Raw genomic sequence first — 27309 nt, forward strand, 5'->3', positions numbered from 1 at the left:
TTCTGTGTCTCCCTTTCTCTCTACCCCTCCTCTGCACGAACTCTGTTTCCCTCTCTCAAAAATAAATAAACATTAAAAAAATTAAAAAAAAAAGGAGAAAGTCCTTTCTTAGACCAGCTAGGCAGAAAATTCTTATTATAGACACCCATCTTTCCTTCTTTTCCCCATAATGCACCTGATGATCTCCCAGGCAATGGTGCTGCCCTGTATCTAACTGATCTAACTGGCTTGTGCTCAGCAGTTGGCCAACCTGTGCTGGTCTTCTTCGACCTGCCACTGTGAAGGCCCGAGCCATCTGTTGATGTTACCCTGAACCCATGGTTCGAACACTGCTGGACCAGGGGGGTGTTGGCCAGCTGTGGCTCCCTCAGTCCCCACAAAGCTCCAGCTTGCTCAGTGGGAGCATGGACTCATTGCATGTTAGAAGCTGGGGAAATTGGCATCAACCAAAAGGGCTACCAAAAAAGAGGAAAAACAAGAATGGTGGACATGTTTTCACTTTTGCTATCGTACTCGTTTAGGACAAACTCTGATTTTAAAGATTGGCAATTAATGCCCCCCCCCCAGCTTAATATGCCATTGTCTTTCCTCCATAAACCAAGATATGCCTGGTGGGTCTTTATGATCAGTAAAAATTGATTTGGATTATATTTCAAAGAATAAATGTTTTTCTCAGTTATGTTATTTTTAGCATACTGTGGATTTAATTTTGCTCCAGTAATCCAGTTTCTGAGAATAAACCTGAATCTCACGTTTTGTGATGTGTATCCAGAATTTTTCTCCTTATTGCTATTAGGGAGGCAGGCTGTTGGGGGTGAGGCGAGGGCTGGGTCTGCCTCCTCAGGGGGAGCTTCAGAACTGACTTCTCCCATTGATGCAATGAGCCCAGAGCCTTGCTGTCTTCCTTCAGAGTCTAGAGTCATGGGCTCCCTTTGGATTGGGCTGTAATTGCTTTGTAGAGTGTTGCTGATCAGTTGCCATTTTCTCCTCAGAGTTCTTTTATTTTAATGTTTATTTTTGAGAGAGAGAGAGAGAGAGAGAGAGCGCACTTGAGTGGTGGAGGGGCAGAGAAAGAGGGAGATACAGAAGTAGGCTCCGACTCTGAGCTGTTAGCACAGATCCCCATGTGGGGCTTGAACTCACGAACCTTGAGATCATGACCTGAGCTGAAGTTGGACACTTAACCGACTGAGCCACCCAGATGGCTTATGATTTTCTTAATATTTTATATAGCTTTATTATAAGAATACAGTATGGAATACATATAACACACAAAACATGTGTTAGTTGACTGTGTTATTGGTAAGGCTTCTGGTCAACAGTAGAAGTTTTTGGAAAGTCAAAAGTTACATGTGGATTTTCAACTGCACGGGGGCTTGATGCCCCTCTGCCTTGTGTTGTTCAAGGGTCAACTGTTGTTGAATCTAGATGATTTGTGGCTGGTGGTCCCTTCCTGTTGGGGGGTTGTCTACCGTGGTTAGCCAACGGTGCTTTAATCTCCCCTCTTTGCCTGATGAACTGCCTGATGGTCCACCCCAAACTGAAGCCTTTGTAGGTTTACCTGCCTGCCGCGGGGGTCAATTCCATAGTCTCGGGGTCTGTCATAAGGTTTGAGTTTGGTTTCAGTGTGTCCTTCACATCTTTTTCATGTCCAGCATAAGCCTCACCTTCAGGCTTCGTTTTGATTTCTGGTGGTTGATGGTCTCTTTCTCTTGCCAGGTTGTGCTTAACAGGCTCCTGCTCCTGGGTGGTGGGGCTGACTGTATTTCAAGACCTACGTGATTGCAGTTCATCTCTTACATTTTTTTCTTTCTTCCTTTTATTTTTTTTTTATGAATCAGGTTTTTTTTTTTTGAAGTTTATCTATTTATTTTGAGAGAGAGAGCGAGAGAGCGTGTGGGAGAGCAGAAAAGGAGGGAGAGAGAATCCCAAGCTGGCTCCACACTGTCAGCATACGGTCTGACTCAAGGCTTGAAGTCATGAACCGTGAGGTCACGACCTGAGCCGAAATGAAGAGTCGGATGCTAAACCGTCTAAGCCACCAGGTGCCCCATCTTTCTTCTTTTTAACGATAAGGTTTGTTTTTAGGTAACATGGGCACAGCATCCTGAGTCCAGACTGAATGTCTGTAGCCAACATTTGTACAGCAGTTGAATGATAGCACATGTGGTTGGCTCACCAGGGCTGCCCCTTCCTCCTCCTGGTGGTCTCCTTACTGATGCTCCGGCTTTCTTGTTTCATTTCTGAATGCTTTGTTCTTGGAGTTGAAGACTCACTTGGCAACTGATGAAGCTGGTGTTCCCTTGGTGATGAGTTGGTCCCCACCTGCCCACATCTGCCTACCTCTTGCACTTTTGTGCTGGCCCAACCTCTGAGGCAATGAGAAGTGGCCTGGCACTTTTTCTTCCCTGTTTTTGGGTAACATTTGAGATGGGCTTATTTCTGGGGTCATGTGCTTGCACTAACCCCCCGTGCCTACACCAGCCATCTTTTGCTGTGTCTGATAGAATGTGTCTGATAGAATGCTTTTTCTATCAACTTCTCTTGCTTTGGGGGGTCCAACTGTGTGTCTACAGGGAGCGGGCAAGACTTCCAACTATGGCTGCGTCTCCTGAACAAGGAATGTCACCTATTGTGGTGCTGGCTGGGTCCCGTTGAGTGAGGACTAAAGGCAGCCTGCGTTCTGCCTCAGGGCTGCCTCTGCTCCACTTTGCCATGGGCTCTGTAAGTCTCCACCCTCAGGGCGGCATCCAGGCTCAAGATGGGGAGCCTGAGTCCTAATTTGTCCTGCCCTGAACGCAGTTCCTCACACGGTTCATGCCAGACCCTTTCTCCAGGGACTCACTCCCCCAAGTTCCCAGCCTCTTCTGTATCAGTTGCCCGGACCTATTTGACCTGTGACCTCTTTACCCTAAGCAACATAACTGGAACGCATCTGTGCCACCGTGGCCAGCCCTGCTCTTGTGTGGTCAAATACCATCCAGGTTGATAACCGGCTTTGCTGGCTCTGAATAATCAAGTCAGTGTGGCTTCCTGGACTTGAAATCTGAATCTGCACCTGCCGTCAGCCTTCGCGCCCCCCCACCCCCGGCCTCAAGTACAGCGTTCAGTCGAGAAGTACCAATTATGACATAGTCACGAAGACTTTTGGTATTAATAGCTAGTGGGGTTGGACAAGATGTCCCTCCTACGCCACCTTCTCCCTAAAAGGCAGCTTTTAAAAATATCAACTCTATGAACAAAGAACATTTGAAAAATTCTTTACAAGATCTCTGTATCATTCATGACCACCTTCCATGTATCCTAACAACCAGCCTGGTCTTAATGAATCTTTACTTCATAGCTAATTTAAATTTCATCTTATTAATGTAGCCGGATTGACCCTGGGGAGTTTTGTCTTCCCACAGAGCAGGGCGTCTGGACACTGCACAGGGGAGGGGACCCTGGCATGTCATTTGTCATGGCGGCAGTGGTGTCTCGAGGGGCCCAACCTTGATGTTCGCCGGGCTCTGTCTCCTCTGCCCACACCGGCTTTCTCCAGACCCACTCCAGTGTACTGAGAGTAGGACTCCGTTCATCTTCGAACCTGAGTGACGGCCACAGGCCCGCCTGGTGCCTGTGAGGTAGCCCACGGGTGCAGGTCCACGCGGGCTGGGTGTGGACAAGAGGTGGCAACAAGACAGAGACAGTAGAGGCAGTGAGAAGACAGGGCTGGAAGAGGAGGTGAAGTGTGTGGTGCATGCATGCATACGTGTGTGGTGGGCACATGTGTGGTGTGCATGCGTGTGGTGTGCACGTGTGTCATATACACGTGTGTCGTATACGTGTGTGGTGCGCATGTGGGGTGGTGGTCGCATGTGCGGTGTGCACGTGTGTGGTGTGTGTACGTGTGTGTGCACATGTGTGGTGCACATGTGTCTGTGTGTGGCATGTGCATGTGATCTGTATACATGCATGCGTGCGGCATGCACACACGCAGGTGTGGGGTACGTGCGTGCGATGCGTGTGCATGCGCACACGTGTAGCGTGTATGCGGTATCTGCATGCGATGCGTGTGCATGCGTGTGGGACGTGTGGTGCGTATGTGGCATGTGCACATGATGTGTATGTATATATGTGTATGTGGATGGTGCGTGTGTAGTGTGTGTGTAAACACGGGTGCATGCGCGTGGTGTGTGCACGTGTGCAACACGTGAAGTGTATGCGTGTGCGTGTGCGTTTGCGTGTGTGCCATGGGCACGTGTGTGTGTGTGTGTGGTGTGGTGTGTGCACGCGTGCGTGTGTGTGTGGGCATGTGTGTGCCGTGTGTATGGTGTGCGCGTGCTGTATGTGGCACGCGTGGCACACGTGTTTATGTGGGTGGTGTGGGCGTGTGTGATGTGCGTGTGCCTGGTGCACGTGTCTGGTGCGTGAGCGATCCTGAATCTCCTCGGGGGCCCTCGGGGGCACCTCGGCCCACACAGTGCCTGCTGGATGCTCTTTGCTGCCTTCCTCTTCTCCTGCCACACCAAAGGAGAGCCACTGATTGTTTGAAATAGATGCACTGCGTCAGGGGAAACCCAGGCTTCCTCTGGTTTTCCTATGGGATTGTGCCACGCGAGCACCGCCCCCCCCCCCCCGCACCCCCGTCCCCCAGATAGTGGGGCAGCTCTGCGGGTGGCGTGTGGGAAGCCTTCTCCGGACCCCAGATCAGCACTGTGAAGACAGCCTGATTGATGCCATACATGCAGATGTTATTGTCTGGGCAGATCAATCCTGATGTCTCAAAAATGAGAATTTCGCTTTGGTAGTTGATCATCTACTCTATTGAGTTATGTAGGCATTTCACTCCCTTTAACATCGGCTTGCTTTCGTTCTTTAAAAACAATTTCTCATCCCCGTAATGAAAAAAAATGTACGTGTCATACGGGTTCTTGTTGTAAGGTTATTTCTCTCCATTTGCTTGAAAACACTTCCTTATTACTCTCAGCTCCCTTTATTGATTTAACTATATGAAAAGCTCCTGAAAGTCTGGCTCTGGTCTCGTGGTTCCATGTGTCGGGCCCTGAGGACCCTGGCTCCTGACAGGCCCACGGTCTGATGCGTCGACTGGAGACGGAATGATGGAGATTGTTCATCTTGAAAGCGTCTACGTAATAGGTCAGAAAACACCTTCCTAGGACTGAAGTTATAGCTGTTTCCTAGACTTGTGTTTATTTCCCATTTCTTTACCCACTACTGTTTGAAATTCTGCTGTTGTTTGCATACTGTTCGCCTTTGTGTCCCTCTTTCCATCTGTTCTTGAAAAAAAAACCCAACAGAGTTTTATTTTAAACCAATCCAGATGACAGGAGCACAATCTTGACGATGCTTTGGAAACCAGTAGAAGAAAATTCTTGTTAAATTACTCATCTACTCAACTCGTTTTCCATATACAATCTATTGTTGGGGTTGCTGCATATTTCAAGATAAGTGCACATTTCTGAGGCAGGGTCCTTGTACCCCAGATAAGCAATTACTGGAGAAATTGGTTTTGACATGTGCTTTCGGTTTTAATATTTCCTTTTACATTCTAAAATAATCTCTTGTTACATGTAATTTCCCACTACCACATATACAGATGCATTCCAGGCTGTCCCTCAAGAGCTCCCGTTTATTTCGTATAGAGATGGTTAAGGAAGAAGATTGGTAGAGGGGCCCTGACATCCTTCACGTGTGGCTGTGGAAGGGACTTCATACCCAGAGCCCAATCCCACAGGTACCCTCTCTACTCCAGATCCTGAACAGATCTCTTGCCATAAATTGCCATTTTAAGAAGCCCCTAGGAGCAAAACTCATTATCTAATATCAAGTCACCAGGAAAGATTTGGGATTTGGGTGTCCTTTCTCATCAGGGCCTGAAGAGAGAGAGCAGGAAGAATGATCCGCTATGGCTACTGATTAGGATTTTTAAAAAATATTTGTTCTTGAGAGAGAGAGAAAGAGAGCAGAGGAGGGGCAGAGAGAGAGGGAGAGAGAGAATCCCAAGCAGGCTCCACACTGTCAGCATAGAGCCTGACACGGGGCTCAATCTCATAAACTGTGAGATCATGACCTGAGCCAAAATCAAGATTTGGACACTTAACCGACTGAGCCATCTGGGCACCCCTGATTATGATTTTAAATCCAAGAACAGGTTTGCAGCTTACAATAGGGCTACAGATTGGAAGCAAAGCTGAACTTTGCCTGATGAGCCCGTCCAAGGGCTGGTGTCTCAGCACCTTCCTGTGGTGTCCTTGCCCAGTGTCCCACCCTGGTCTCTCTGCAGCCCCTTAGGTCAGGTCTTATGCAACAGTCCATTAGTGGTTTGAAAACTAAAGGGGGTAGAGACTCATGGAATTCAGTGGAGCGCCCATGTAAGGAACAGAACTGAAAGTGTTTGGAATTATAAGGACAAGTTTTACCAAAGTATGTTAGGAAACCCATTAAGGAAAATTCAAATAATAAAATTCAAGCTGTCAGGGAAAATTGGTTCAACCTCACAATCAGATCTTTCCTGCAGAGCCAGACTGGAAAAGGCATATGTCCTCTCTAAATGGGATATGGACTCCTGGAAAAGAATGTCACAGGAGGGCTCTGTGGGGAAACTGTAATTGAAATGCCCAAATTCCAATTTCTACAACTGGAAGAGGGCATCTTAAATGATGCTTTGAGTATCATTTTCTAGGGCCCCACCAAAGACTTAGTGAATAACTCACTTAGTAAATAACTCACTTGGTTTTCTCTCTCCCACTCCAAACCTTTTTTTCCCATAGCCCTCCAATTCAGAAAAACCACAGTTCATCCCTTTAGTAACCATCTGAATTGTTAAGAACACAGTTTTAGGTATTTTTTTATTTTCTTACTTTTAATTTTTAAGTAAACTCTACACCCAACGCAGGGCTTGAACTCATGACCCTGAGCTCAAGAGTCACGTGTTCCACCGACTGAGCCAGCCAGGTGCCCCTAAGGATATTGTTTTAAATTATATACTAATGAAGGCCCTAAAATGGTTTCTATCAGAATCTAAGGTGCCAGCACTCCCAGGGCCCATTCAGAGCAACCTCTGCTGTGACCACAGGAGACTGGCTCTCTCTGGCCTCGCTTTGACCTCAAACTTGTCTAATACCTGGGTATAAACACTGATAGAGAAATCAATCTGCCCTGTCTGGTGGCAAGCTGAATTTTCATTAAGGCTGTGACACAGCCATATGGCAATAATGTTTGGAGGAGGTGATGTAGGATGCTGTTAGTGGTAATGAGAGAAGTCGCTGCAGCTGAGTCTGTGCGGAAGCAAGCCACCAGGCAGATGTGGGTCTTGGTGACTGAAGGCCACCTGCCATCGATTGTTGACCACCCTGAGACTCCCGTACTGGAGCCTGGGGGCGCTGGCTGAATGTCTGTGTGTTTGGTGACAGCCAGTGCCTGCCTACCAAGGTGACAGCTTCCTACCAAGACTGCAACGGAACTGACCACTTGAGGGGTCTTAGGCAATTTCATGGTCTTGACCTTACTGTTTTCTCATTGGTAATAAGCAGAATAGCTGAGATAACCCATTAATTCTTCTCTAGCTCCTCTGGGTCTGTCATCTAAGCATATTCTTTGGATGTAACTAAACTGTTTTCACTCCAGTCACAAAGGTGAGGACTTCATGCTCATTTTTTCTCACTTCTTTGCAAATAGTAAGTGCTGCTTGGCTTTGCCTTCCTCTTAAGGTCTGTGATGGAGGGCTTAGACAGTTCATGAGTATCCAATAAAGTCTGGCTTTGGAGGTGGGACCACAAATAAAGAGAACCAAAGGGGAGAAAGAATAGAGCAAAGAACACTGGAAGATATGTAAATGGCTGGGTCACTGGTTTCCAGCTGCCCTGAGAGCACTGCCCCCCCCCCCCCCGCCCGGTGTGTTGCAGGATGCCCTGAAAGACCTCTTTTCACTTCGTAAATCTTTTAGCATCTTAGGTTCCTAACTATATGTAGCAATAGATGTGACACTTAACTGTCCTAGCAGTCATGAAAAGCAACCATGCTTTTTGCAGAAATGGTATGAGTGTCATTGACCCAGAGCAGCTGTTGTCTGGGTTTGAAAGCTTTGTGTCTGAACATCTGTACTGGTTTCAGCATTCTAGAATCCAGAATTATGTGCAGCAAATGAGCGTTTAGAGGGCTTATGGTTTTCAGGGGGCCTAACAGGTTGTTTCTGAAGCCAGACAGAAATACACAGGTAGCTTGTTGGTGAGTCATGACTCTGGAATTCTTTTCTGACTGATGTTACCTCAGGAGCTAGGGTGTGGACTTCTTTTATCTCTCTCACCTGCCTTTGTTTCCCACCCCCTCCCCCACCATTGTTAATGGTGAAGTGTGAAGCCTTGGAGGATTGGGGCCAGTGTACTTGTACCCACAGCTTAGGGAGTCCTATCTGGATGGAGAATAGTGCCAGTGGGGGCCATGGAACAGGTACTAATTTTATACCCAGCTAAAGGGCCACTCTGGAGGGAGAGCAGACTAGGGGCTACACGATCAAAGGGAAAGTCAACAGTCACAAGGAAATCTCCCCTATGGGTGAAGAACTAAAAATGAGAAGGGGAGCATTTAGTTTACTATGAGAGTGCCCTTCCTCATCAAGAGATCTGTGACACTCACCTTGATGAGTACTGAGTAATGTATGGAATTGATGAATCACTATATTCTACATCTCAAACTTATATACCACTGTGTTGGAATTAAAATCAAAATCAAAAGAGATCTATAACATCTGCCATTCTGGTGGATGACTAAAACAGGTTTGATGGCAGAGGAGGATTCATTGGGTGGTGCCAGATGTCTTTTTTCATTTACAGTATTCCTGATCCAGCTTATGGACAAGCTATGTTATGGTTCGGAGCACTAAGGGGATAAGATCATGTTCTACTTCGTGGGTCATCATGAATTTAATGGCTAAATTTGATGTCCTCTGGGACTACAACTTACCTCCATTACTGTTTAAAGAAAAGTCAAGACACAGTGATCCAAAATGTTGTATTTATATAGCTCGTTTACTAGTGGATGGGGAGATAGTAAGCATTACTGTATTCTCACTGAGTAAAGGTTAAGACGCTCAAGCTAGGCTGATTGTTTTCTAGTCCTACCTCCGGATCTCTGTAGCTGGGTCTCTTGCCATGCATTACTTGAGTGCTCTGAGTCTCATCTTCATCCAGTTGGTGTTCAATGGATGATAGGTATTAATATTATTTTAGGTATGCTGTATGAGCTCGTGTGATGCAAATGTCCTCTATCCTTGGTGAAACATATATGTTCAGATCTGTTTTTCCCTCCACGTAAATTTGCCCGGCTGAGTTTACAGTCAAGCAAAAGCTGTGTTAGAGAATAGGAACCCGTAATCTGCATGGATCAGCTTATTTTGACTGAACAGATGAAAATCCAAAGTGACTTCACAGCTAACTTCAAAGATGTCAGAAAACGTGTATGGAGAATGGAGATTCAGTGGTAAGTATCTCAATTTATATTCGCTGAGGGCAAGATGAACATAAATGAGCTCAAATTGCAGCAGAAAGGAATTAGACATGAGGAAGGAAACTTCAGAAGTTGGAAGGGCTAGTCTTTTGAGATGTCTGATGCCAAGAAATGACACTGCCATCTTGGGCCTTAGGCTGGCTCACTCTTTCAGCCCATAAATATTTATTGAGCATATACTGCCAGGTGGGTGCTGGGCTTGGTGCTGCAGATACAGAATGAACAGACAGATACACATCCTGACTGCATGGACCTTAAGTCTAGTCGGGGAGACAGACAGTGATCAAAGGCACAAATATTTAGCTATAAACCGGGACAAGTGCCATGAAGGAATGTACAAGAGTGCAACATGTGCACCGTGGTTTGGGGGCCAAGGGAGATCTCTTTAAGAAAGGGAGGTTTGAGTTGAGATTTGAAGGATATGTAGAAAGTTACAGGTGAGGGGAGGGGCTGAGCAAGCAGCCTATGCAAAGACCCCAAAGCCGGAGGGAGCTGGTGGCTTCACGGGACAGAGAGATCCATGAGGCCAGTACAGCTGCAGCCCAGAGACAGGGAGAAAAGTGGGTGTCCTGGGTTCAAAATGTAGGCAGGAACCAAAGCAAGGAGGTTCTTGAAGCAAGTTAGGACTCTGATCTTTATGTAAGGAAGGGTCAAAAGTTGTCAGTGTTGTTTAGTTTTACATGCTGCCTTAGTGCATTCAGGCTACTGTAACGAAAAGCTGCAGACTGGGTGGCTTATAAGCAACAGAAATGTATTCTTCACAGTCCTTGAGGCTGGAAGTACAAGATCAGGGTGACAGCACGGTTGAGTTCTGATGAGAGCCCTTTTCCTGTTTGTAGATGACCGACTTCCTGTCAAGTCCTCGCGTGTCTTCAGCAAGTGCTCTCTCGACTCTTACGAGGACACTAGTTCCATTCCCGAGGCTACAGTCTCATGCTCTCATCTAATCTTAATGTCCCGACCTCCTAATGCCATCATATCGGGGGGTAGAATTTCAGTGTAAGCATTTGGAAGGGAAACAAGCACTTAGTTCAAACAGGTGCATACAGAACAGTGCCCAGGTGGGTCAGCTTATGACTTTTCACAGCAAACTCATCATGTGACCAGCACCCAGCTCAATAGACAGAACATCATTAACACTCCAGAAGCTTCTCTGGATCCCTTCCCAGCCACCAGTATGCTCCCAAAGGAACCCCCTTTTATAACTTGTAAGACCATTGATCAGTTTTGACCACTTCTGAACTTTACAAAATTGTAAAGTTTACAATTGTATTTTTTGTTCGGCTTCCTTCACTCAACAACATGAGACCCCTCCATTTGCTGCTTGTAGCAATAGAGTACTGTGTGAACATAACATAATTTATTTATCAATTGTGATGTTGACGGACATTTGGATAGTTTCCTGTGTTTTGCTGTTTAGAATATCCTACCGTGAACTACTTGGTGATTCTGTTTACCCTTTCCATTGGGTGTTTTCCTAACAGTGGGATTTCTGGGACCTCAGATACATATACATATGTCTAGCTTTAATGGATTGTGCTGAGCAGTTCTCTAATGTGGCCATTCTGATTCGCACCCCCACCAGGAGTGCGTGAACGTTCTCACAGATTTTCTGTAGACGGTGACATGACCAGATCTGTGCTTTTCAAAGACCACAGGGGCTGCCGTGAGGAGACTGGAGAGGCAGGGGTTCCTGGGAAGACCTGTGGTGGGGGGCTGTTAGTGGTGGATCAGGGGGCAGTTGGGGAGAGGGTGAAGTCAGCTGGGATGGAGAGAAATAATGTGGATTCTGGAGAGACTAGTGGGGGAAACGTTGATGGTTCCAGGAGTTGTACAGTAGTCTACCCCTTATCCACGGTTAGCTTTCCATGGTTTCCAGTTACCTGTGGTCAACCAGAAGCAGAAGATCCTCTTCCTGGCTTATCATCAGAAGGTCAGGGGGCACCTGAGTGGCTCAGTTGGTTAAGCGTCTGACTTCAGCTCAGGTCATGATCTCCTGGTTCGGGAGTTCGAGCCCCACGTCAGGCTCTGTGCTGACATGTCAGAGCCTGGAGCCTGCTCACACTCTGTATCTCTCTCTCAAAAATAAATAAACATTAAAAAAGAAGATCAGTAGTAGCTTAATGCTGTGTCACAATGCTACGTCATTCACCTCACTTCATCCCATCACGTAGGCATTTTATCTCCTCACATCATCACAAGAAGGGTGAGGGCAGAACAATAAGGTATTTTGATAGTGAGACCACATTCACGAAACTTTTATTACAGTATATTGTTATAGTTCTTATTTTATTATTAGTTATTGTTCACCTGTTACTGTGCCTAATTTATAAGTAAACTTTATCATACACGTATGTATGTATTGGGTTCGGGACCATCTGTGGTTTCAGGCATCCAGTGGGGGTCTAAGAACCCCTGTGGATAAGGGGGCATCTCTTGCGTTGGGCGAAGGAGTAAGGAGAGGCACCAAGAAGGACCTGAACTTGTTGCCTTGTGTAACTGGTTAGATGGCCAGTGTTTTCTGAACAAAGGACCAGGGATAGGCAGGTGTGGGTCTTAGTTCTGGTTTGGGACATGCTGATTTGGGGTGCATTAGGGGCATCTGAGTGGGAATCAAGGAGGCAATTAGACATGGAGACCCGGACTCAGGAGTCCAGTGGACAAGTAATACTGTGTCCTCACAGCAGCATCGGGGAGGAAAGGTGCCTGGGATGAGAATAGTGAGAAGAGCCAATTCAATTTTATGATATCTTAGTTTCAGGGCGGTTTTTCAAATGAGGTCTCATTGAGATGATGAGGAAGCTGGAGGTCACATGCTAGGCCAGTGGAGACTCAGCGCCTGCCCCCCACACCCGTGGCTCCTTCTTCTCCTTCCCACTGCCAGCTTGGGCCACAGCAGACACAGGAGACTTTGCTCTTCTCTCAGGTTCTACAAATACAATTCAGCGGGACAGAGCAAATATTGGCACAGGGATTTGTAATTGTTGCCTTTTGGGTGAATGTACTATTCCCGCTGACTTATTTGCAGAGCTCGTAGGTTAGGGTCCCGACAGCTGGGAAAGAGACGGTCTCTAAATACTCCTGGGGCCATGAGACAGGACAGATAAATAAGCACATGGTGATGGTCCCACCCTCTCAAACTGAGCGATCCCCAGAATCCCCCCATTTGTCCACGAAACGGAGAGAGGTGGACTCGACTGGAACCGGATTTGGATCTTACAGAGAAAATGTGTTTGATTTTCCTGGAGCAGCTGTTTCCCCTTGCCCTCAGCGGTCAGTCTGTCTCTCTTCTGGCACAAACCGTTCAGACGTCGCTCGAACAAACAAACACGTTGAATGGGAAATGTAGTCTGTCATGTCCTATCTCATTATAGTGTCCGCATATTGTAAGTTGTACTTATTTGTCGTCTACACAGTGAGGTGATTTTATGTTTCTGGGAGAGGAAGCCAGAGTCCTCGTCCCCCATCAGATTTCCACCATGGAACTGAACGGATGGGGTGCGTCTGCGCATGTCCTTGGTAACGCCGGGCCCGTGGGTTAGCCAGGAAAAATGATTCCTTATCTCGGTGTGGGTGTGAAACGGCCTAAAATGTATGGCTAGCTTATTATGTATTTGTCAGTGAGCCCAACGATGGGCCTGCCTTCTGAGATGCTCATAACACACGGGGTACAGGGCCCGCCACCTGGTTGCTTGTATCAGATGTGCAGTTGAAGAGAGAACCAGGTAAGGGGGAGAAAGAGAGGGGGAGAGAGGGAGAGGGAGAGACAGAGAGAGAACACAAGAGCAAACATAAGACAGTTCTTCTCTCACGAGGCCTCTAACATAGTGCTCAGCATATGCAGCAAACTGGGCAATCAGAGCTGAGCGGCAGATGCTGTAAGACAGGTGTCTGCAGGACAACGGGGCAGAAAGAGACACTCAAATGAAGGATTACACATTTGGTTGTTGCGATTAAGAAGAGGAACCAAGAGATGCTCCCAAGACAAGAGGCTGCTTACTCGGAGTCTCGGGTGACCATTCATGCATTCTTTCAAGTGTTCATTAGGGTTCTGCTCTAGACACCGTGCTAGGTTCAGGAACAGAACAACGAACAACAACAAAAAACCCCCACATCCCCGCTGTACCCCCTGCCCCTGGGGAGCTCACATCGTTGTAGGTCAGTGGTAGCATGGGCCATCACGCAGAGCCCATGGTGAGCATGGTGTGAGTAGATATGGGGTGGGTCAGAGGGGAGGCATGCGGGGGCCGGGGGCCGGGGGCCAGGTCCCGAAAGAGGAGTGCCAAGCCAAAGAGCTGGAACTTTCTGCTGGAGGCCATGCAGGGCCACTACTGATTTTAAGGGGGTCACGTCCTCGGACTTAGAGCACTCGGCAGCCGTGTGCAGGGTAGAGCGGCCAAGGGTGCAGGCAGAGAGCGCCCTCTGGACGCAAGTCTTAGGGCAGGAGAGAGGCGAGTGTGGACACCAGGGAAGGACAATCAGCAGGCTGTATGATGGATTCCTGGGAGCAGACAGGGTAAGGACTGCACGATGAGTCCCACTTTCTAGCCTTCCAGTCAGTGATGGTGCCACTGACTGAGGGGAAGGATAGAGGAAGATCGCCAGTTCGCAGGAAATGTGACAAGTTCAAGTTTGGTGACTTTGCTTGTGAATTGCAGAATTCCACAGGCTTCACCTGAGAGCACCAGAAATAGGAGGGTGTTCTTACTACAGAGGAAATATGAACCCAAACCAGAGGGCGTCGGGTATTTGGGGAAGCTTGCTCTCAAAGTGTCTAGTCAAAAACATCAGATGCCTTCAGCAGACAAGATGCTCACTATTAACACCTGCACTGTAAGGAGAGGAAAGCAAGGCTCACACTTGTTAAAAAAAAAAGGGTGTGTGGTGGGGCACCTGCGTGGCTCAGTTGGCTAAGCATCCAACTCTTGATTTCAGCTTAGATCATGATCTCACAGTTCATGGGTATGAACCCCACATCGGGCTCTGCACTGACAGCACGGAGCCTGCTTGGGATTCTGTGTCCCCCTCTCTCTGCTGCTGCTGCCTGGCTCCTGCTGTGTCTCTCTCTCAAAATAAATAAATATGCATTAAAAGAAAAAGTGTATGGAAAGCCAGAACATGGATCTGAGGTTAATGGCTCTGGATCTAATGCTCTTCCATTAAGATCCATCTGGTCTTTACCATGCTGTCCGAGCCCAGGGACTGAAACTGTTGCTGATACCAGCTCCTGGCCCTCCTGTCATGAAACAGCTTCAGGAATGCCAAAGGCGGAGGGTTGGACCAATAAATGACAACACTAGGCGACCTAACGTGTAACATTCTGAGGGTCCACTGGTCTAGGGCGGGTGGCAGGGGAAGGACAGCCCTGGGCTCAGCATCTGAGCTTCGACAGGTGAGGAATACACTGCCCTCTGGGGTTGGGGAGCTGCGTCTCACACCCACCGTTCCCCCCCCCCCCCCCCCCCCCCGCCACCCACTGAGCACGCTGATATCTGGCTTGACGGGTTCTCTGGGTCCAATGGTCTGGCTGGTGTGCAAATACCCTCCCGGTGTGGAGAACCTGAGTCTTTTCTGGGGCGTTTTTGTCTGACACGTACGTTGTTGGTGTTTGATAGCATATGTTATGCTAATGTCACAAATATATCAGGAAAACCGCAATGTGATTCTGGGATGTGTCTTTGCGTGATCCAGTTTTACAAAAGCAACCAGTGCAGGATGGGGGAAAGAGTGCACTTAAGACACAAATTTGTGACTGGAGAGGGAAGTGAAAGGGAGGCTCCCCCCCCATCTCTCTGCGAATCGCCCGCCTCCTGTGGTTCACCTGGCCCATGGCAGACCAGCTTTAGGGGTGGCATTAATAGTTTGAAGCTCTCGTCTTCATCAAACAGACAGAATTGCAGGCTCTTCCATTGATGCCTAGTTAGCAAACCAACGGTTTGACACCAGCTGGCTGTAACAGGCATTTTTAATAAAACTTACCTCCAAGTTAAAGTAAAAACGCTGCCTCAGAGATTTTGTGCTGAATCAAACGAAAAACTGACAGGTGGGATCTTTCATGCAAAACTTCTGCTGGGGCTGAAGGAAAATGTCTGATAAGGTTGTTTGCCCACGGGGGTAGGATTAATTGGATTTTCTCTCTTGCCCCCTCACGTCTGGCCCGCCGTTATTATGACAGGAGCACAGAAGTTTTAAAAGCTGAATCATAGTTTATATTTTTAACTCTTTGAACTTTTGAGACAAAACCGAGGGAAGGAGAGTACATGTCTGCAGTCTCCTGGTATAATTTTTGTTTGTCTGAAAATGGAGGCCAAATACCCAAGCCTGATACAGCCTGTCCAGAGCAAGCTGGCGGGGAAGAGAAACAGCTGAAGACAGGATTTTTCTAGGCTCCCTTCTTTCAAAACCTGAACGAGTGCCTTCTCATGCTACTGCATGTGGCTGGTCTGGTATGTGGGCTGTTTCACCATTTTCTGGATCTTTCTTGAGTAAGTTGATATACAAATGAATGAGTCTCTGAGGACTTCTCTTTCTGACCCAGTCTGAGGCGGCGGTGTGTAAGGTGGAGGAAAGAGCAGGGGCGGGAACTGTAGGGATCTTGTGTGAAATCAGAGGAAGCAAGACAGTAATGTCAAGGGACTAGTACTCCCTCAGCGCAATGAGCAATCCCCTCACGGTGATTTTTCTCATCAAACAACACTGGCAAGACTCCCTCTTTATAGCTGACTTGTGGTTAGCCTTCAAAATCCTTGGGTGGGTTCTGTGAGCTTAAGGTTCCAGGTGACATTAGTTGTCACGGAAAGAACCTTCGTAAAGGAAAGGTGTGTCTGAGTTTTCAAGAAAAGAATACAAACACGAAGACAACCAAAATGTCCTTTTCTTTCTCTTTCTTCTCCAGGCGCTAAATATGGCAGTTGGGTCCGTCCAAGTTTGCGTGTATTATTTCCAGACATGTGTCTTATGGAATACAAATAATATAGATTTCTCAAGTTTTTTTTTTTTTTTTTTGGCAATTTATTCCTCTCAGCTAAATTTTGCAAAATGATCTAAAATACCCAGCACTCAGCCCGAGAAGCCAATAAAACAGGATGAAGACTTCGGTCGTGATTTGGAAACAAGCAAAACAGAACAGACCTGTCTGCTTTCGAATACGATTTTATTTTAAATGCAAGTTCTCATTCGACTTTCCCCAGACTCAGACAGCTGGTTCCTTCTTGAAGCAACTCTTGAAGACAGATGGACCAACCGTTTCTTCAAAGTGTTGGCTTCTCCCGTGGCTGCCATTTTCCCCATTTTTCTTAGTACCTCCTTTTCGTCACTTGCCAACCCAAGTTCTCTCTGGCACCGAGGAGATTATCTAGGGTTCACTGTTTCTTTTCCATTTGATGATGGAAAGATGAACATAAGGTGCCAGACTCAGTTATTGCATTCATTGACAGATGGATTTGCTCCATTCATGTAAAGAGTTCTGTAGACTATCTGAGTCCTGGTGCATCTTTAGCTGGATATGTAATCCTTCTCACCAAGCTTCTCTCTCAAATGTGTCTGTTAGGAGTTATGCCATTAAATCTACAGGATCAGCTAGTTGGGACCTGGCCATTACTCTGGTGTTTCTGTGTGGTAATAGAAATACCTATTGCTATTATTTAAAACATGGGATTATGTGGAAGTAATCTCTCTAGAAATGAACATAATGGAATTTCGTCAGCATTTAAATTAATCATGGATATCAAATCAACGTGAAGGAGTAGGGAAAACAAATCAGGGCTTGACAACTGTCATCTGTTCCATTTTCATTTGGGGATCCGTTATATGTAAAGGTGGACTACTTCTTCCTCTCTAGTTGGAGTATTTCTTTCATGAATAAGTGACTTACATACATGACCAAATGCTAGACAGCGGTGAAAGTGAGTGGGCTATAGCTATGCATATCAATGTGGACTGATCTCATATACATAATCTCGGCGAGACAAGCAAGTTCCAGAAGAATGCATATAGTACAATACCAACTATTTATTTGAAAACATGGAAAACAACATTCTATGTTTTAAGGATACATACATAGCAAGGGAAAGGATAAATCCATGCATGGGAACGATAAATACTTAAAAATCATCACCTCTGGAGCAGGCAGTGTGTACAATGTAATTTGAGGGTCTTTAACAGTTTCGGTAAAATTTTCCTTTATAAACTGGGTGATTGGCCCGTGGTGGTGATTTTACAGTCTTCATCCTTTGTATATTGTCAGGATAGGAGAGTATATTGCCAAAAGGAGAGGAACTGTGGCAACGGATGAGGTCTGAGAGTGGACGGGGATGGGTCTAGGAGCACCTAGAGAAAAGCATCTGCAGAGGCTAGGTGTGCCGGCCCTCCACTCCCAGGCACGTGGGAGGTGGCCATGGATGGGGAAGGCGTGGGTGCTCGAACAGGTGAGGCAAGTGGCAGCAAGAGCAGATCCCCAGCGGAAGAAGGAGATGAGAGAAACCCAGAAGTCTCTCTCATGGGGATGTGATGGTCCACACAGAGGCAGCCTTGCCTTGGCCCAGGGAGCCTGGAGAAGAGTGTCCTCCCGACTCCCCCAACTCTACTGAGCTGCTGTGCACCCTGACCCTGGGCGGCTCACTCCAGGGCCTTGAGATTGTTCTCTTCTTCCCTGGTCTACCTGTGTGATGAGTTGTGGTTTGGAAAACAGAACTCCAGCCAGGACCAGCTTGCTGCAACCCTGTAGCCTTGCATCCCGGTATGGAATCCTCTGGGGAGGCCAGGCAGCCCCATATTTCTGGACATGAGAGCCGTCTTCACCCTGGCTCTCAGAGTCCCAGGGCCATGTTCCTGGTATCCTGAGTACTCTCCCTGCAGAAGTAGGAACTGTCAGCTGGCAGATTTTGTGGACTTCAGTAAGTAGAGGCCTCCAGGCTCCAGCTGGAAAGCACCTGAGTTGTCTGCAAGGGTTCAGAGTTCTGGATCTGCCCGTGGTGGCTGTTTTGCCTTTCTCAGGCTCTGTGTCCTCATGTCCCAGGTGGGATGGCATGGGTGCCTGGGCAGGACAAGCCATCCTTGTTTGGAGTGTGGGGTACCTGCCATCAAGAGTGGGGCGGAAACCTGGGCAACGCTTGGGAATATTTGTAAGTACAGAGAATCATACCAAATTGAGGGGAAGAAAGAGGCAGATGAGAACCCAAAGCCAGAGAGCAAAACCATTTTGTATGTAGGGTACCATTTGCAAATCGTTGTTTGTGTGGTAAAACGTCACAAGTCCCTGCTTGTTAAAGAATGGTAGGCAATGTGTTGGTGCAGGAGTGATGAGTTTTCCTTTTAGGTAGAAAGGTCACCAGTCTCTGAAATCTTAGGGGCACCCTTCCCTGCTTTACAGGTGAGGGTATGGAGGCCCTTCAAGGTGAAGGGCGTGGCTGAGCACACGGGGGAGGTGACAGAGCTACAGCACTGGATTTCTAGTGCTCTGCCTGGAGATTCTCTCACCACACACAAACCTGTTTCATTCTGTGTCGTTTTACCTCTTTCGTCCGTCTTTCTTCCCGTCTACTGCCCTTAGTAAGTCTGTAAAGCAAGTAGGGGTTATACTAGAAGATGTTACTGGGAGCGCCTTCTGAAAATTACCTCCCTGAAACCTTTTTAGAAGAGTGTATTACACATCGTCCATAATTCAGGTTGTGTTCACAAGACTGAAATTGGCTAATGCTAAAGGGAGCTGTGGCTTGTTCCATATTTATTATTCTAGTGCTTTTGGTTTTCGGAACTGTTGTTATGAGAAATTGTTTCTCCTAGACTCCAGAATTTGCTTAGGGACTGCTTTGCTAAAAATTTGATTTCCTCTCATAGAATTTTTAAGGAGTACCATTACGTTGTATGGGTTGCTCTTAACGGTACAGAGCTTTAATACAAACCAGGCATATTTTAACTCTGTACACGGGGTGATAGCTGTACCTCTGATGGCTCTGATCTTGGGCGAGCTGCAACATAGCAAGGGCAAGTTCTTTTTCCACAAAGTCCCTATGAAATTCGGTACAAAGGGTACACAGAATAGGGCATTGTCTATACAGCGTTCATCAGGCACACATCAGTCCACTTTCACAAAGCAAAAGCCAAGGAGAGAAGAAGCCACATCAATTGTGCTTTTTTTTATTTTTTAAACAATAACATGGAGTATGTGGAACTCCTTAAAAATGACACTCTGTACAATTCCACTTTTATGACATAACTAGAATAGTCAAATTCATACAGACAGGAGGTAGAATGGCAGTTCCCAGGGGCTGGAGAGGGGGCAATAAGGAGTTCGTGTTTAATGGGGCAGGATTTCGATTTGGGAAGATGAAAAGTTTGGGGACAGATGGGGGTGATGGTTGCACAACATCGTAAATGTACTTAATGCCACTGAACTGTACACTTGGAAATGGGCAAAATGGTCCATTTTATGCTACACGCTTTACCATAATAAAAAAAAAAGTTTAAAAACGACACTATATCCTGGTGATTTCAGACGAATCTCCCATTTACTGATAATTCCACCTGCGAGCACGTTCTCTCTCCACACTGAATGTGTTTTTTATTCTTTTCCTTTGGGTGTTGTGTTCAGCATTCTTAATTTTTTTTAATAGCTGAAGCTATGTCACATTTCCTCCCGTGACAAAGAGAGGGATTAAGTGTGGTGCATTCAGCCCCCACCATCTGTTTGACAGCTCCTCTGAAGCCTTCTGGAAGCTGAAGGGCGGGGACGCTCACATGGCATCTCTCAGCTGCCTTTCCCTGTCCCCTGGCTCGGGGAAACCTGTCCTTCCACAGTCTTAAAATAGAGTGCATTAATAGAAAAGTTGAGGTGGGGTCAGGGCAACAGATTTGGGAGGCAACTGCCATGGAAAAGGTAGTTTGTGACTCACGGATCTGGAGGCCATGACATGGCTTGGGGTCCCCCAGGGAGGCTCCAGGGTCAGTCAGGATGCAGAGGGAGAATGGGAAACTGTAAACCTCTGTCTCGTCCATAGAGATTTCACACGTGTAGCGGGCACCCATTTGTGTCAAAATGTTACCGCCTTTGGTTCACATCAACCTCTGTTTTAATTTTTTCAGTTTTTTTAAATGAAGGAAAAATGACAAATACACTAATGTCCCGTATCCTACATTGTGGATGGTCTGTTTTGTTTTGTTTTTGTCCCCCTCTGTGTCTTTGTCATACAGAGTTTTAAATTTTAAATTAGATGACTCTAACTTTTCCTTTATCGTTCGTTCTTCCTATTTCTTTTTTTTTTATTTTTTAAAAATGTTTATTTATTTTTGAGAGAGAGAGAGACAGAGAGACACAGTGTGAACAAGGAAGGGGCAGAGAGAGAGGGAGACACACAGTCTGAAGCAGGCTCTAGGCTCTGAGATGTCAGCACAGAGCCTGACGAGGGGCTTAAACTCACGAACCGTGAGATCATGACCTGAGCCGAAATCAGACTGTTAACCGACTGAGCCACCCAGGCGCCCCATCCCATTTCTTGTTTAAGAAGTTCTTGCCAGTTTGTGTCAGTATCTTCCCTATTTTCTTCCGATTTGTAAAGTTTTGCTCTATACCTTTACTTTTTTTTAAATATAGTTTTTTATTTACATGTGGGATTTATTGTTGTGTTTGGCATGAAGTAGGGACCTAATCTTGCCTTTTTACGTTTGAATACTCAGTGGCATCATGATCTCCATTGATGTGTGTGCCGCCTGTGTGTGCCTGCGTCTACTTATAAGTCATTATACTATTCGATCTGTTTGTCCTTCCCTTCACTAACCACACTGTTTAATTGCTATGGCTTTATGATTTATTGTACGTTTTGGTATGTGGTAGGACATAACTCCCTCCACCTCTCGGCCCCCTCCATCTCTGCCCATATAGGACTAATCGTCCTTTGTCTTCAAAGTTGTCATTGTTATTCATGGCCCTTTAGGATCAACTTGTCAGATTTTAATTGGATTGCATTGAACTTGTATATTAAGTGTTTGAGAGGAGGGCCAGATGTATATTATTGACCTTCCCATTCATGAACATTTCACGACGACAATTATAGTGTTCCTTATTTATACAGTTTGGTTGTTGTTATTAAATTTATCCTATGTCCAGTTCAGATTTTTTTTTTTTTCTATCAGAAATGCTAACTAAAACGAAACAAAACAAAACCAGGGGTATTTGGCTGACTCAGTAGAGCGTGCGACTCTTTCAGGTCATGAGTTCAAGCCCCACATTGGGTGTGGAGCCTACTTAAAATTTTTTTTTTTAATTAAAAAACAAAAAAAACCCCTCTCTCATCAGTTTTTGTTGTTTTACACTGTGTTTCATATGATCTTGTTTCCAGCAACTTTGCTGGAATTGTTTTGGTTTTTTATAGATCCTCTTTGATTTTCTATGGAGGAATCATATCCTTTGTAGGTAATAGCATTTTGTTCTTTTCTTTCCATTCTTTATTCTTTTCACTGATTCCCTCACTTGTCTTATTTTGTATAGATGCAGTGATACCTAATGTCCTTGTGTTTTATCTGATATTAGAAGCTAGAATTCTAAGGTTAGACTATTACGTATGATGTTTGTAATTATGATAGAGACGCTATTAGATTAAGGCTGTTGAGGTGCCTGGGTGGCTCAGTCGGTTGAGCGTCTGACTCAGGTCATGATCTCCCAGTTCGTGAGTTCAAGCCCTGCGTCAGACTCTGTGCTGACAGCTCAGAGCCTGGAGCCTGCTTTGAATTCTGTGTCTCCCTTTCTCTCTGTCTTTTCCCCACTCATGCTCTGTCTGTCTGTCTCTCTGTCTCTCAAAAAATAAATAAACATTAAAAAAATGATTAAGGGGGCGCCTGGGTGGCTCAGTCGCTTGGGAAGCCGACTTCGGCTCAGGTCATGATCTCGCGGTCCGTGAGTTCGAGCCCCGCATCAGGCTCTGTGCTGACAGCTCGGAGCCTGGAGCCTGTTTCAGATTCTGTGTCTCCCTCTCTCTGACCCTCCCCCGTTCATGCTCTGTCTCTCTCTGTCTCAAAAATAAACATTAAAAAAAATTTAAAAAAAATGATTAAGGCTATTTTCTTTAATTCCTTTATACATGTATTTCATTTAACATATTGAAATGGTGAATTAAAGCCATAATTAAAATTTTGCTTTATATAAGCAAATTATTAACATATATATTATATAATATGTATATATAATTATAAATATATATTATATGTAATTTTGCTTTATATATAATCTACACGCAGTGAAATGCACAAATCTGAAGTGTGCGGTTTGATGAGTTTTGAGAAATACATATATCCATATAATTTACACCCTGTAAAGCTATAGAGTCTCCCCCACCCAAAGTATCCTTTGTAGTTAACGCCTCCCAGTCTCTGGTCAGACAAATATCAGTCTCATTTCTGTCACTTTAGGTGAATATTGCCTATTCTAGAAACTCTAGAAAAATGGAATGATACTGTATACATTCTTTTCTGTCTGTCACCTTTTATTCAGCATGTGGTTGACATTCATCCGTGGTGTTGTGGTGTCAGTAGTTTATTTCATTTTTATTACTAAGTAGTATTTCATTATATAAATGCACTACAATTTGTTTATTCCCTTTCCTGCTAATGGACATTGGGGTTATTTCTAGTTTTTGACTAATATGACTTAAGCTTCTATGAATATTCTTGTCATAAGTCTTTCTGTGTTTTCATTTTACTTTGGGTTATTACTGAAAGTGTAATTACTGGGTTGTAGTGTAAGCATGCATTCAACTTTACGAGAAACTTCCAAAATTTTACCATTTTATATCTCTTCGAACACTGTTGTAGAGTGTCCTATATCATTATCAACATTAAATGTTGTCTGTCCTGTTTGTTTTAGCCATTTTAGTGGCTATGTACTGGTGACTAATGGTTAAGGATTTTTTTCATGTGTGTATTAACCATTCACATATTTTTTTTTTTAAACTTTTTTTAATGTTTATTCATTTTTGAGAGAAAGACAAAGAGCATGAGCAGGTGAGGGGCAGAGAGAGAGAGAGGGAGACACAGAATCCTGAGCAGGCTCCAGGCTCTGAGCCGACAGCACAGAGCCTGACGTGGGGCTCAAACCCACAGACCGTGAAGATCATGATATCGGCTGAAGTCAGATGCGTAACTGACTGAGCCACCCAGGTGCCCCATCCATTCACATATTTTTCTTTGTGAAGTTCCTGTTCAAATATTTTGGCCAGTTTGTTGTTGGGTTCTCTTGCAGCTATTAAGTTGTAGAGGACCTATTAAGTATTTTGCAATCAAGTCTTTTGCCAGGTATATTTACTACGGATATTTTCTCCTATTTGGAGAGCTTTCTTGTTCATTGCTTTTTTTAAAAAAAATCTGTATTTTCATAATTTCTCCGGTTTATTTTGAAAACAATCTTTTCTGACATGTATCTATGTGAGTTTTAGATTAATTATCTCACAGTGCACAGAAATGACCTATATTTGCCTGTAAATTAAGCACTGATGAATGCTCATTAACATGTCAATATTTAAGTATTCCAACATAAAAGAGCTTTTTCTAACTTTGTAATTACTTTCTTCCCTCCTAAGCTGATTTATTTTTGACATTTGGGTTACACATGCACATAAGAAAATGACACGTTTTGCACACTGACCGTGAGATAAACCAGCGTGTAAGTGTCTTTCTGGATCAGATTAAATTTCCAGGGACAAAGTGGTTCAAATGGGAGCAAATAAGCCTACTTCCTTATAAAATAAACTAAATAAACAAAACCTAGGAAGTATTAAAGGTGCTTAAGATTAATTCCACAAATATTTTTCTGTTTTCTTTAAAAATTTTTTTAATGTTTATTTTTGAGAGAGAGAGAAACAGAGTGTGAGCGGGGGAGGGGTAGAGACGGAGAGGGAGACATAGAATCTGAAGCAGGCCCCAGGCTCTGAGCTGTTAGCACAGAGCCTGACATGGGGCCCGAACTCCCTAAACACGAGATTGTGACCTCAGCCGAAGTCTGACGTTTAACTGACTGAGCCACCCAGGCGCCCTTCTTTTCTTTTAAGTACGCAAGTGTGTATGATGAGCGTGTGTAAATTAACACTTTTCATCTAGGTTGTGCGCTCCTGTGGATGGTGAAGGGCTCTGGTATAAGGAGGCACTGTGGGAGAACAGGGGGTTTTCATCCTCATCAAGCCGTCCACACTTAGGGAAGAGGTAGGGCAGATGACTTACAAGCCTCAGTGGGCTCGGATTTTGATCTGGGTCTGAAAGTAATGCTTATTTCATCCTGTTCTATTTTGTTTGTTCCATAATTTTTGTAACTGGAGCAAAGTGGTAGGTTCAACTAACCTAAGGACACTTTACCCCATAAACCACGTGAATCAAAACTCTTCATTCATTCTTCTGCCAAACACAACAATTGATTTTCGTCTATAATTATTTTTTAAGTTAAGAAGGAGCAAGTCAACCAAAGAAACAGCGGTGGCCTCAAGCTATGGAATGTTACCGCACTTTGACACATTGACTGAGAGATGCCAAGGCTGTGGGGACTAGCCCCGCTGGCTGCAGCCAGGAATGGATGCAGTGTCTTTGAACCTCCTCTAAGCAGGCCCTGCAGCACCTTCCACGCTGCTGGGAGATATCCTGAAGCCAGAGTCACTCCCATAATAGGGATCTCCAATAATAAGTTGCTTTCTTGGATAATAGCTCCCAAGTGGTTCAATTTTAGCTTTGCAGGTTTTAGTTTGTTTACTTTTTCTAGTCAAATCTCTCAGATTGGTTTCATCCGTACATAGTGTATAATCTAATGTGGCAAAGTCTTCTTGGTAACCCACCTGGACAATGTGATTCGTGGGAGTACCATGCTCCTTCATGCAATTCTGCCCTTGATAATCGGGAGGGTTTTCTGTTTCATGCGTGGATGTTGTTGCGCTGTCTACCCTCCAATTATTTTAAATGTTTTGATCAGTTACAAGTTTTCTCAAAACTGCTCTTGTGATGAGTGATTGACAGATGTTACCCAGACACAGGAACAGCACTGACTTGGGCACCTGCTCAGCCATCTTCCCTTGCACACAGAGGCACCCGCTGACTGCATCAGGAATTTTCTCCTGCTCATTTTCATAATGTGTCTTTTGATGAGTTAAAGTTTCTAATTTTGATGAAGTCCATTTCATCTGTTTTCTTCCTTTATTATGTTAATGTGGTTAATTACACTGATGATTTTCAAATGTTTAAATAACACTTTTTTCCTGCCTAAACCATAGTTGATCATGAAATATTATACTTTTTACAAATTGCTGGATGTGGTTTGCTTACTATTTGACTACATTAATAATGAGTGTTAGATCAGTGTTATGCTGCCCTCATAAAATTATTTGAGATGCATTCTTTTCTCCTGAAATTTTCTTAAAGTATGTGTGAAAGTGGTATTTTTTTCTTCCTTAAATGTTTGATAATATTTAAGAGTAAAGTCACTTGACTTTGGAGTTCTTGAAAGAATGCTTTAAATTATAAATTCACTTTCTTTAATAGATATATGTGTATATATAATTTTGATAATTTGCACCTTTGAGGAACTTTTCTATTTCATCTAAACTGTTGAATTTGTTGGCATAAAAAGATGTTCATAATATATCCTTATTATTCTTTTAATATCTCTAGGATCTATAGTAATGTGTCTACTCTTTTTTTTTCTTGATGGCATACCTGGTAACTTGTGTTTGCTTTAATTTATGCTCTATCAGTCTAGAGTTTTAACAGTTTTACTGATCTTATAAAAAACCAATTTTTGGGGGGCGCCCGGGTGGCTCAGTTGGTTAAGCGTCTGACTTCGGCTCAGGTCATGATCTCGCAGTTGGTGAGTTCAAGCCCTGCGTCGGGCTCTATGCTGACAGCTCAGAGCCTGAAGCCTGCTTCAGATTTTGTGTCTCCCTCTCTCTCTGCCCCTCCCCTGCTCATGCTCTGTCTCTCTCTGTGTCTCCATAATAAATAAACATTAAAAAAATAAAAAAAACCAATTTTTTGCTTTTATTAATTTTCTCTACTGTTTCTCCATTTTATATCTCATTGATTTCCATTCCTAGCTTTATTATTCCTTATTTCTAGTTACTTTGGGTTTTATTTGCCCTTCTTTTTTACCTTCATAAGGTTGACACTTACATCAATGGTTTTAAATCTTCTATTCTAAAACTATAAATTTCCCTCTAAGCATGACTTCAGTCAGGCCCGCAAATTTATTAAGTCTTCATTATCATTCAAATTTCTAATTTTCCTTGTAATTTATTCTTGCTCTGTGAGTTACTTGGACATAGATTGCTTACTTTCCAAGTGTTTGAGTATTTCCCAGATATCTTTATGTTACTGCTTTCTAATTTAATTTTGTTGTGTTTCAAAAACATTCCTGGTATGATTTAATCTTCTTTGAAATTTTTGAGTCTTACTTTATGGACCAACCTATAGTTTATCTATAGTTCTATGTGCACATGAGAAGAATGTAAATTTTGCAATTATTGGGTATAGTGTTCTATAAATGTTGATTAAGTGACTCTGGTTGATAGTGTTCAAAATCATTATCCTTACTGATTTAATGTCTACTTGACCTATCAGTTATTGAGAGAAGTTTGTTGGAATCTCTAACGAGTATGTTGGCTTTGTCTGTTTCTCTTCTCAGTTCTATCAAATTATATATTTCAGTGCTTCATTGTTTAAGTACTTTGATACTTCAAGTATTTTCATCCTCCATCAGAAGCATATACATTTAGGATTGTTTACGTATCCACTTTATTATTATGAACTATTCCTCTTTACTTATAATACTTTTTTTTTTCC

At 44.5% G+C, this 27309-nt stretch overlaps 1 protein-coding gene and 1 pseudogene across 5 annotated transcripts in view; one reads left to right on the plus strand and one right to left on the minus strand.

Annotated features, from left to right (window-relative positions):
* Positions 1-27309, plus strand: part of DISC1 (DISC1 scaffold protein) — a 356419-nt gene that overhangs the window by 197787 nt on the left and 131323 nt on the right. The gene's annotated exons all lie outside the window — the stretch shown is intronic.
* On the minus strand, positions 24982-25544 carry LOC128779078 (low molecular weight phosphotyrosine protein phosphatase-like; annotated as a pseudogene).

Source organism: Panthera pardus, unplaced genomic scaffold (assembly GCF_024362965.1).
Source record: "Panthera pardus isolate Hobbes unplaced genomic scaffold, ASM2436296v1 HiC_scaffold_22, whole genome shotgun sequence".
NCBI lineage: Eukaryota > Metazoa > Chordata > Mammalia > Carnivora > Felidae > Panthera > Panthera pardus.